This window comes from Silurus aristotelis (assembly GCF_946808225.1).
Source record: "Silurus aristotelis genome assembly, chromosome: 3".
Lineage (NCBI taxonomy): Eukaryota > Metazoa > Chordata > Actinopteri > Siluriformes > Siluridae > Silurus > Silurus aristotelis.
In genome coordinates, this window is record NC_139576.1 from 7,194,293 (window position 1) to 7,206,672 (window position 12,380).

A 12,380-nucleotide genomic window follows, 5' to 3' on the forward strand; every position below is an offset into this window, starting at 1 on the left:
TGTTTTGCGCTTACTTTAGGAGCAGAGCGGCATTTTGGGAACAGCCTGCCGGCGCATTTTTCCGCTATTACTGCATGTGTGCAAGACTGAGGAATATGTCCTTATTATTTTCTGATGCTCATTTCTAAGTTTCTTTGACTAACCCGTAACGCTGTTGCCAAGAATAATAAAAAAGCACGAGTTTTGGAAACCTGTCTGTGCTTATATGATTTCTGTTGTAACTGGAGTTAGCGAGCTCTCCCTTCACCCAGACTCAACGCATTACAACGGCTTGTATCTAAACAGTAGCCTACTAAGAAAGTCATTGTTCACTGTCTTCCTCCTTCCTTTCACAACTATTTCTCTCGGGAGTTTATCTTTTGGCATCGTCGTGCGTTTTAAAATAACGTTTTTTTTTTCTCCCGAAGCCGTGCAGCTCAGAACACGGGTGAGGTGCTTTTTTTTCGTTTCTGTTCGGAGATTTCATTGGTCTAATGTTATAGGGTTCAGTTTTTTGGCTTGAAGTTTGTGAAACCTGGAAAAACCCAGGAAAAATTCATAAATAAGCCGTTTCATTGTGTAAGCCGCGTGGTATAAAACGTGGGAAAAAATGTAGCGGCTTATAGTCCGAAAAATACGGTAGTGTATTCTTGAAAGTAATACATTAACTTATGCTTATTCTTAGATGAAAAATTATTTTATGTAAATGATTATACATGAAATTTCAGCAATACCACATTTGGGTCAATCAGAGGTGGGAAGTAACGGAGTACAAATACTTCGTTACTGTACTTAAGTAGATTTTTCTGGTATCAGTACTTTACTCCACTATTTATTTTTCAGACAACTTTTTACTTTTACTCATTACATTTTTACACAAATATCTGTACTTTCTACTTCTTACATTTTCAAAACAGGCTCGTTACTTTAGTTTTAATCCATTGATTTGGTGAAATATCAAATTTCTCTTTTTACTGCGCGCTGATTTCAGCCGAACAACCGATTTCCTGTTACTGCACGTCTTTTTCAATCTGCTGAAATAGATTCATTAGGTAACAACATGGGCGTAAATCCCGGGGGGGGGACGGAGGGGACATGTCCCCCCCTCCCCATCCGAGGGTTGTGCCCCCCCAAAAAAATTATCTAAAAAATATCGCACTCTCTATTGTAAACAATATATCTATGTATACCTATATAATTGTGTAAGTAGAAAAAAAACAACGCAAAAATGCATTTAGAAACAGTTCCCCCCCCACTCCCCTTCCTCACAGTGGTTTGACCCACTGCCTGCTTTCCCAGTTCATCTCACCTACTCTACACACACGAGTCAGGTGTGTGCTCATCTCACCTACTCTACACACACGAGTCAGGTGTGTGACTGCGGCTCAATTAATGTTCAGCTCCATTAACTAGGGTATTTTATTCACTTTAAATAAAGCGATTCTCTTTAATGTAGTTGATGCAGACTCAATCATAAATTAATTGCGGCAAAAATGCTGATTAGCGATGTAATTTTCCATGAATCTGCTCTATTAGTGATTAAAATATGACTTATCTAGTGAACGTTAGCTTGTTTACAATAGCTTGTAGCATAGTGCACTGACACTAACACACCAAAGTCGTTTCCCATGCAGTGTTTTATTTGGGACGACTTGGTATAATGTTAATTTAACATTAACGTCCACAATTAGCATATTGTTTATCTGTGCATTTACTAAATGAGCACTGTGCTACATCCGAACTGACCCCAGTGTATTTTTATAATCAGTTTCTATTCTGTTCTTAAGTGTCTTCATTAATTTTAAATAAAATGTCAAACTTAGGGGAGTGGTGCTCCAGCGGTTAAGGCGCTGGGTTGCCGATCGGAAGGTCTGGGGTTCAAGCCCCGGTATCGCCAAGCTGCCACTCTTGGGCCCTTGAGCAAGGCCCTTAACCCTCTATGCTCCAGTGGTCCCTTATGAGGGAAATATCAAGGTCCGTGACGTCGGAGTGCCCTGGGGCCGCCTTCCCGTGGGCTCACCACCTGCAGGAGGGACCATAAGGGACAGTGCTGTGAGGATTGGGCAGCAGTCGAAGGCGGGGGCCTGCTTAGACTGCTGCCCCCGCGACCCGAATTACGGATAAGCGGGAGAAAAGGAATGAATGTTAAACTTCTTTTTAATTCCTTGTTTTGCTTTGTCATTGAACCTGAGAAAAACTTAAACTTAAAATAACCATAATGACGCAGTCTCCATGCTACAATAATAAAAGCAAAGTGTTTCACTGTGGGGACACTGTGTCTTTATAAGTACAATTTGACTGTATTATTTGTGTCCCCCTTCAAAAATTGCTCATGAGAAATTTTATATTTATTGTCCCCCCTACTGTTAAATGAAATTTACGCCCATCTATCTATCTATCTATCTATCTATCTATCTATCTATCTATCTATCTATCTATCTATCTATCTATCTATCTATCTATCTATCTATCTATCTATCTATCTATCTATCTATCTATTATTAATATGATGTGAGGTCCAGTTAACAGCTAAAACAGGTAGAAGTAATAACTACTTTTTACTTAAGTACATCTCGGAGCCAAGACTTCTTTACTTTCACTTAAGTAAAAAGGTATAATCAGTACTTCAACTTTTACCCGAGTATTTTAAAACATGAGTATCTGTACTTCTACTTAAGTAATGGATGTGTGTACTTTTGCCACCTCTGGGGTCAATGCTTGTGAATACCGATACCATCCAATTGGTATTGGATTGGTATACATATGGGAATCCCTGTCCTAGTTGTTGCAATGTTTTGATATGACATTATATATGGTAATTTAAAATCAAAATACCTATCTGAAATACACACAGAAAACCTCACCATATCAACAATTGCACCTAATTTCATCTGCTATTACTGTCTGCTATACAAACCATTGAGAAAACCTATTTGAAAAAGAGCATTAACATAAAGCTTAACATAAGCTGGAACTAATGTCAGAGCTGCAGTGTGTCTGGAAGCTTGTGAGTTCAAATCCCAGTGATGTTGAGTCCTTTAGCGAAGAACTTCAACTGCTCAGCTTGTTTTTGCTTGGACTGGATTCTGGCAAATTGTAAATTGGTTTAAAAGTCAGCCAAATGAGCTCCTCTGTTCGCCAAATACCAAACATCCGTTCAGACAGACGCCACTGAATGAGCGTTTTTGGTTGCTGTTCTCTCTAAACAATGGCCTCCTGTTTCGTGAGCGTAAGTGTCACGCTTTAGCACTCAAGCTGACACACAGTGTCACCTTCAATCCAAATTTTGCCAGCTCACGCAAGCCAGGTTTACTTTGCGAAAATAGACCACGGTGCAAATAAGGCTGCCATGTAGCAGCCAGTTGGAGGTGATTACTGCACTGTCCTTCACCAAATGCTACATTTACGCACACAGCCAGGAAACTCTGTCATCGCAGGGATACACTCCATAATGCAGCTATTGTCGAGTAAGCCAAATACATTGCAGTAGTCAGATTCGGTGTGCCAAACGTACATCTACAAGTGTGTGGCATCAAGAGCCCCGAAAGCACTGGCGTCAGACAGATGTATGCTTTTGGTCATATGAAATGTTTATTTCATCCAGCTGGTGGAGAGGGGAATTTCAAACATTAGGGAACATTATGTTATAAGTTAATAATCTTACAAATTGCATTGCCCAACTGAGAAACACAAAGGTGTAACTTATGCTTCCTAATAGCCTCTGATATATTATAATATTGATCCAACGATGGCCTGGTACTTTATTAAATAACCAAGACATAATCAATATCAAGATTTACATTTATGGTATTTGGCTGATGCCCTTATCCGGAGCGACTTACAACTATCTTATTCACACAACTGAGCAGTTGAGGGTTAAGGGTCTTGCTCAAGGGCCCAACAGTGGCAGCTTAGTTGTGATGGTATTTAAACTCATGTCCTTCTAATCAGAAGTCTAACATCTTAACCACTGTGCTACTCCTTCCCTAAGATATATATTTCAGTATAGAATAACAACAAACATAATCCCCAACACCTAATGCACAGATAATAAGACAACCACAATAAAACAGTAGTAGACTCAGTCTGACTGGTTCAAGGTGGAAGTTGAACTGCATCAAGGATCAGCTCTGAGCCCTTTCCTGTTTGCAGTGGTGATGAACAGGTTGACGGACGAGGTCAGACAGGAGTCTCCATGGACTATGATGTTTACGGATGATATTGTGATTTGTGGTGAGAGTAGAGAGCAGGTTGAGAAGAGCCTGGAGAGGTGGAGGTATGTGCTGAAGAGAAGGGGAATGAAAGTCAGTAGGAGTAAGACAGAGTACATGTGTGTGAATGAGAGGGAGGGCAGTGGAGTGGTGCAGTTACAGGGAGAAGAGGTGGAGAAGGTGGAGGAGTTCAGGTACCTGGGGTCAACAGTGCAAAGTAATGGAGAGTGTGTTAGAGAAGTGAGGAAAAGTGTGCAGGCAGGGTGGAGTGGGTGGAGAAGAGTAATAGCAGGAGTGATTTGTGATAGAAGAGTATCTGTGAGAGTGAAAGGGAAAGTTTATAGGACTGTGGTGAGACCTGTGATGTTGTAGGGTTTAGAGACAGTGGTATTGAGTAAAAGACAGGAGGTGGAGCTGGAGGTAGCAGAGCTGAAGATGTTGAGTTTTTCATCGGGAGTGACGACTATGGACAGGATTAGAAATGAGTTTATTTGAGTGACAGCGCATGTTGGACGATTTGGAGACAATGTGAGGGAGGCGAGATGATTTGGACATGTGCAGAGGAGGGACACGGGGTAAATCGCTAGGAGAATGCTAAAAGATGGAGCTACCAGAAAGGAGGAAAAGAGAAAAACCAAGGAGGAGGTTTATGGATGTGGTAAGGGGAGGGAATGCAGGTAGTTGGTTTGAAAGGGGCCGATGTAGAGGTTTGAGGGGTATGGAGACGGATGATCCGCTGTGGCAACCCGTAATGGGAGAAGCCAAAAGACGATGAAAAACTATACTCAGTCAGGATTAAAACACAGAAGAACTTGCTGCTTTTGGAAAGTAACCAATGCCATAAAGATATCATGAAGCCACAATTTCTACTGCAAGAGCACGGCATAAAGTGGTTTATTTCTCTCATACCATTGCAGTTTCTCCACAAAAATACAGTAATTATATATAACGTGGTGAAAGGTCCATGAGACAAGTTACTTGGACAAAAGTTTTTCATGTTACTGAGGAAGAAGAAAACATAAACTCCTCAGACCTGAAGACTTTTTATAATGGAAACCTATGCGGAACATCTAATTCCTTTTCCTTCCATTCATAATCTTTCATTTCTATAAATTTTATCTATAAATGCTAAAGACTGAAAGCATCTCACAGAAAAGATCAGCATATCATCTTATTTTATCCATTTCTGTGGAGAGTCTGCTATACAACTCTTGATAAATGTTACATGAAAAAAACTGTTTGTTTGTTGTTTAAGTATTATATTTGGATATTATTCTTCTCTCCAGGTTTTTTAATTAATAATCAAGATAAATCTAATTCAACCATCATTTTATATGTGAATTATAAATCAATTTCATACACCACAATCTAAATAAATATCTGTGAAGCTGATACACTGTAGGTTGACACTATGAAAGAAAGAAAGAATAAAAGAAAGTCAGAAAGGCAGACAGACAGGAATGACAAATGGCCTAATAATATGAAGCACAAAATCAGGTGTGTGTGTGTTATAGCATGCCATGTCCTGTTACAGTTTATTATGTTCGGATTTCATATTGCTCCACGCCAAACTAAGAGCTTCCTGTTCTATAAATGTCCATGTCTCCTGAGAGGATAAATGTCTTAGTTCACTTGGTTAAGTTTCTCCTGTGAGATCAGAACTGAGTGTGTGTGTGTGTGTGTGTGTGTGTGTGTGTAGGTGTGTAGGTGTGTGTGTGTGTGTGTGTGTGTGTGTGTGTGTGTGTGTAGGTGTGTGAGTCGTTCTCTTGCAGCGGTTCAGCACAATGAAATTAATTCTCACCCCAGTGTCTCCGATCCACTCGACTTCACGTTTATAAATATTTCATACAATCTGTCGCCCTCCCCACAAAGCCACCCTTCCCCCCTGCCACCACACCCAGGAGGGACTCTCTCTCTCTCTCTCTCTCTCTCTCTCTCTCTCTCTCTCTCTCTCTCTCTCTCTCTCTCCTTCCCCCCATCTTTCTCTCGGTTCATCTATATCATTCAGGCTATTTCTCCCTCATTCTGTCTCTCTTTTATTTTTGCCCGCTTTTCAATTCCGTACAGTGTAACACAATCCCGTAAAGCTTTTATTGGTGTGACTCTGTGGACACGATATCGGCAAAGCGTCAAAAATCCACTTTATAAACCGTGAAGAAAATCTTATACAAATCCATAACTAAAGAGGTAACTGGTGATCTTGGAGTTGCTCAAGGCATCTAATTGGGGGAGAGGAAGTGTACAGTGTGATGCTCGGTCTACCGTTTAACAGTGTTCTTTTCACGGCAATGCTTTCAACACACTGATAAGCCATTATTTATAATTTTTTATAAAGGGTAGAACATAAGTATCCATCCATCAATCCATCCAACCATCCATCCATCCATCCATCCATCCATCCATCCATCCATCCATCCATCCATCCATCCATCCATCCATCCATCTGTAAATTTCCCTTCCACTGTCGCTATGGCAACAGGCTGAGAAAGTCACTCCAGAGTTCTCCTGGTCACAGACTCCCGTTCCTCCCTGTAGGATTCCTATATGTTCCCAAGCCGGCTGTGTTATACAGATCTTTCCAGTGTGGGGGAGAGCCATTGTGGGTAAGGTTGTTGTTTTTTTCAGTCAAGCAGAAGGAAGACCTGATTCCACCTGTATATTTAAGTTCATCTCCTTTTTCCCAAGTTCCAGTTGAAGCTTTTGCTTGTTTAGAATGAAAAACCTGCACCCACAGGTTTTTACAATTGTATAAGATGTTTTGGATGTGGTAGCATAAAATTTCCCTTTTTTTTAAACAAGAAGACCAAAACTTGTTCCAGCATGACGGTGCCCCTGTGCACAAAGCCAGCTCCATGAACATATAGTTTACATGTCATATAATTTACATATATTCATACACTGCACACATTTACATTTATGGCATTTGGCAGATGCCCTTATCCAGAGCGACTTACATTTATCTCATTGATACAAGTGAGCAGCCATGGGGTTATGAGCCTTTCTTGGGGGCTCAAGAGTGGCATTTTGGTGTGGCTGGGATTTGAACTTATGATCTTCAGATCCAAAGTCCAGTGCCTTATCCACTATGGTAGCACTTTACCTCCTTACCTCAACTACATCAGTACTTGACTTCACTAACGCCCTTGTGGTTGAACGAGTGCAAATCTCCACAAGGGCACTCCAAAATCTAATGGAACATCTAGAAGAGTGTAGGTTATTATTTTATATTCCCAAAATCAGTACATTAACTTATGCTAATTATTAGATGAAACATTATTTCATGTAAATGATCATACATGAAATTTCAGTAATACTACATTGGCTCAATGGTTCAAACATTCAACCCTGGTCATGAAAAACAGATTATTTAAAGTATTTATTTATAATGGTTTAGGATTTGCCTCTCCTTGAACTGCCACCTTAACGTGGTGGAGGGGTTTGAGTACTCGAATGACCCTAGGAGCTATGTTGTCCGGGGCTATATGCCCCTGGTAGGGTCTCCCAAGGCAAACAGGTCCTGGGCGACGGGTCAGACTAAGAGCGGTTCAAAACCCCTTATGAGAGATACTACATCAGGGACCGTGACGTCGCCCGGTATGGCGCAGCCGGGGCCCCACCCTGGAGCCAGGCCCGGGGTTGGGGCTCGTATGCGAGCGCCTGGTGGCCGGGCCTTCCCCCACAGGGTCCGGCCGGGCTCAGCCCGAAGGAGCGACGTGGGGCCGCCTTCCAGTGGGCTCACCACCTGCAGGAGGGACCGTAAGGGGCCGGTGCTAAGAGGATCGGGCAGCAGTCGAAGGTGGAGGCCTCGACAACCCGATCCCTGGACACGGAAGCTAGCTCTAGGGACGTGGAATGTCACCTCGCTGGCGGGGAAGGAGCCTGAGATTGTGCGTGAGGTTGAGAGGTTCCGACTAGAGATAGTCGGGATCACCTCTACGCACGGCCTGGGCTCTGGAACCACACTCCTCGAGAGAGGATGGACTCTTTACAACTCTGGAGCTGCCCATGGTGAAAGGCGTCGGGCTGGTGTGGGTTTGCTTATAGCCCCCCAGCTCAGCCGCCATGTGTTGGAGTTTACCCCGGTGAACGAGAGGGTCGTTTCCCTGCGCCTACGGGTCGGGGATAGGTCTCTCACTGTCGTGTGTGCCTACGGGCCAAACGGCAGTATAGAGTACCCGGCCTTCTTGGGGTCTCTGGGAGGGGTGCTGGACAGTGCTCCGACTGGGGACTCCGTCGTTCTACTAGGAGACTTCAGTGCACACGTGGGCAGCGACAGTGACACCTGGAGGGGCGTGATTGGGAGGAACGGCCCCCCTGATCTGAACCCGAGCGGTGTTCAGTTATTGGACTTCTGTGCTAGTTACAGTTTGTCCATAACGAACACCATGTTCAAGCATAAGGGTGTCCATCAGTACACGTGGCACCAGGACACCCTAGGCCGCAGGTCGATGATCGACTTTGTGGTGGTTTCATCTGACCTGCGGCCGTATGTCTTGGACACTCGGGTAAAGAGAGGGGCGGAGCTGTCAACTGATCACCACCTGGTGGTGAGTTGGATCCGATGGCGGGGGAGGAAGCTGGACAGACTCGGCAGACCCAAGCGTACTGTGAGGGTCTGCTGGGAACGTTTGGCCGAGCCTCCTGTCAGAGAGATCTTCAACTCCCACCTCCGGCAGAGCTTTGACCAGATCCCGAGGGAGGCCGGAGATATTGAGTCCGAGTGGACCATGTTCTCCACCTCCATTGTCGAAGCGGCCGCTCGGAGCTGTGGCAGTAAGGTCTCCGGTGCCTGTCGAGGCGGCAATCCCCGAACCCGGTGGTGGAAACCGGAAGTAAGGGATGCCGTCAAGCTGAAGAAGGAGTCCTACCTGGCCTGGTTGGCTTGTGGGACTCCTGAGGCAGCTGACGGGTACCGGCAGGCCAAGCGAACTGCAGCCCGGGTGGTTATCGAGGCAAAAACTCGGGCCTGGGAGGAGCTCGGTGAGGCCATGGAGAAGGACTATCGGCTGGCCTCGAAGAGATTCTGGCAAACCGTCCGGCGCCTCAGGAGGGGAAAGCAGTGCCCCACCAATGCTGTTTACAGTAGAGGTGGGGAGCTGTTGACCTCAACTGGGGATGTCGTTGGACGGTGGAAGGAATACTTCGAGGATCTCCTCAATCCCGCCGTCACGTCTTCCATTGAGGAAGCAGAGGCTGAGGGCTCAGAGGCGGACTCGTCCATCACCCAAGCTGAAGTCACCGAGGTAGTAAAGAAACTCCTCGGTGGCAGGGCACCGGGGGTGGATGAGATCCGCCCTGAGTACCTCAAGTCTCTGGATGTTGTGGGGCTGTCTTGGCTGACACGCCTCTGCAGCATCGCGTGGCGGTCGGGGACAGTGCCTCTGGAATGGCAGACCGGGGTGGTGGTCCCTCTTTTTAAGAAGGGGGACCGGAGGGTGTGTTCCAACTATAGGGGGATCACACTTCTCAGCCTACCTGGGAAAGTCTATGCCAGGGTACTGGAGAGGAGAATACGGCCGATAGTAGAACCTCGGATTCAGGAGGAACAATGTGGTTTTCGTCCAGGCCGTGGAACACTGGACCAGCTCTATACCCTCTACAGGGTGCTGGAGGGTTCATGGGAGTTTGCCCAACCAGTCCACATGTGCTTTGTGGATTTGGAAAAGGCATTCGACTGTGTCCCTCGCGGCGGCCTGTGGAGGGTGCTCCGGGAGTATGGGGTCGGGGGCCCTTTACTAAGGGCTGTCCGGTCTCTGTATGACCGAAGCAGGAGCTTGGTTCGCATTGCCGGCAGTAAGTCAGACTTGTTCGGTGCATGTTGGACTCCGGCAGGGCTGCCCTTTGTCACCGGTTCTGTTCATAATTTTTATGGACAGAATTTCTAGGCGCAGCCAGGGGTCGGAGGGTGTCCGGTTTGGTGACGACACGATTTCGTCTTTGCTCTTTGCAGATGATGTTGTCGTGTTGGCTTCATCAGACCAGGACCTTCAGCATGCACTGGGACGGTTTGCAGCCGAGTGTGAAGCGGCTGGGATGAGAATCAGCACCTCCAAATCCGAGGCCATGGTCCTCAGTCGGAAAAGGGTGGCTTGCCCACTTCAGGTTGGTGGGGAGTTCCTGCCGCAAGTGGAGGAGTTTAAGTATCTTGGGGTTTTGTTCACGAGTGAGGGAAGGGTGGAACGGGAGATTGACAGACGGATCGGTGCAGCTTCTGCAGTAATGCGGTCGATGTACCGGTCTGTCGTGGTGAAGAAGGAGCTGAGCCGCAAGGCGAAACTTTCGATTTACCGGTCAATCTACGTTCCTACTCTCACCTATGGTCATGAGCTCTGGGTCATGACCGAAAGGACAAGATCCCGGATACAGGCGGCCGAAATGTGCTTCCTCCGCAGGGTGGCTGGGCGATCCCTTAGAGATAGGGTGAGAAGCTTAGTCACTCGGGAGGAGCTCGGAGTAGATCCGCTGCTCCTCCACATCGAGAGGGGTCAGCTGAGGTGGCTCGGGCATCTGTTCCGGATGCCTCCTGGACGCCTTCCTGGGAAGGTGTTCCGGGCGCGTCCCACTGGGAGGAGACCCCGGGGAAGACCTAGGACACGCTGGAGAGACTATGTCTCCCGGCTGGCCTGGGAACGCCTTGGTGTCCCCCCGGAAGAGCTGGAAGAAGTGTCTAGGGAGAGGGAAGTCTGGGCATCTTTGCTTAGACTGCTGCCCCCGCGACCCGGCATCGGATAAGCGGGAGAAGATGGATGGATGGATGGATGGATGGATGGTTTAGGATTTGATTTCGTTAATGATTTTAAAAATGTTCTTTCGATTAATGCAAATGTGTATTCATTGGAATTATTTTCGCTCCATCCTTACTTAAAATCAGAGATGGCGAAAGTACACACGTCATTCAATTAAGTGGAAGTACAGACGCTCCTGTTTTAAAAGATTCTGGTTAAAGTTAAAGTACTGATTACACTTTTTCACTCGAGTTAAAGTAAATAATTTTGGACTCTAAACTGTAGAACAGTTTAACCACCCCTCCAATGTTCCTGCTTTACTTCCACGTGGTCTCCTGAACACACAACATATCTACTTTTCTCCTCTCCATTATTTCAGCTACCTCTCCCTATTTACCAGTCATAGTATCAACATTTAAAAAAATCAACCTAAACCTCCACTCTCCTACACTTCCCATTTCCCTGCCATCTCTGTAGACATCTTCCTCCTCTCCTTCTCCTAACAATACCTGTTTGGTCGTTGGTAACCCGGGACTCGACCGATCCGGTATGAAAGTCTAAATCGTGATCCGCATATTGTAGTTGTATAAATTGTATTAATTTATCCCCAACAGTTTATTCTTTTCATTTTGTAGTGTTTCTCTTGGCTGCACTGCTTCCAGTACGTGTATGTAGATGTTAGATTTTTTGTCTAATCAGATGTCAGATGTGCTGCCAATCTAATCTGCCCAGGGCCTTCAAAGTCAGTACTGCTGGCCTTTATACCTTAGACTCTATAAGAAATAAATCTGTTTTCTTTAACCAATCAGATTTCCTATTCGCCTCACAGGGCAGCTAGCTGGCCCAGAATAGCGTCAGCATTTTTCCGTCCTCTGATTGGTTGGTCAGTGGGAAACTGTTACAGCCAAGTTCAACTAGCAAAACATGTCTGTAGCTCTGCACACATTAATACATCTGGGTTAGACTTTTTTACGCCTACGGAAGAAAATACATTTATTTAATTCATCTCGGACATGCTTAAAATTTGATTTCTTAAAAAAAGATAGACATCGTGAGGAGGTCGGCCAACCCCGAAGCTAGCTAGCTTGTCTCAGTTGGGAAAGGGTTTGTTTTCCACTACTAGACCAGTGAATACGAGCGGTACCACTGGATTACAGCCTCTGAGGAGCGCTGCAAATAATGAGTCTGCATCTCTGGTGAGTAGGTTGTATTTTATTTACATTTTTTATGGTTTTGTCATGTTATTAGACAAATATTGATTCTGAACTGCTCCAGATGATGTAGGTGGCGGTTGTAGTTTAGAGGTTTGGAGCTTGCTTTAGTAAAATGGTATTCACCCTCAATATGTGAAATGCCTCTCTCTCTGTAAAAAACACCACACATTTTTATATTGCGATTTTGTAATAGTATTGATGGTGTCTATAATTGCGACGTGATAGTGGTGGTATTAAGAGGCGAATTAAGT

General features: G+C 45.2%; 1 long non-coding RNA gene across 1 annotated transcript; it reads right to left on the minus strand.

Moving 5' to 3' along the window:
* Positions 1-1,110: 1,110 nt before the first annotated feature.
* On the minus strand, positions 1,111-2,685 carry LOC310723793. The gene is made up of 3 exons (XR_014532773.1): positions 2,131-2,685; positions 1,328-1,797; positions 1,111-1,288 (listed from the first exon to the last, which is right to left on the minus strand). It is a non-coding gene; the product is annotated as an uncharacterized lncRNA (long non-coding RNA).
* Positions 2,686-12,380: the final 9,695 nt, after the last annotated feature.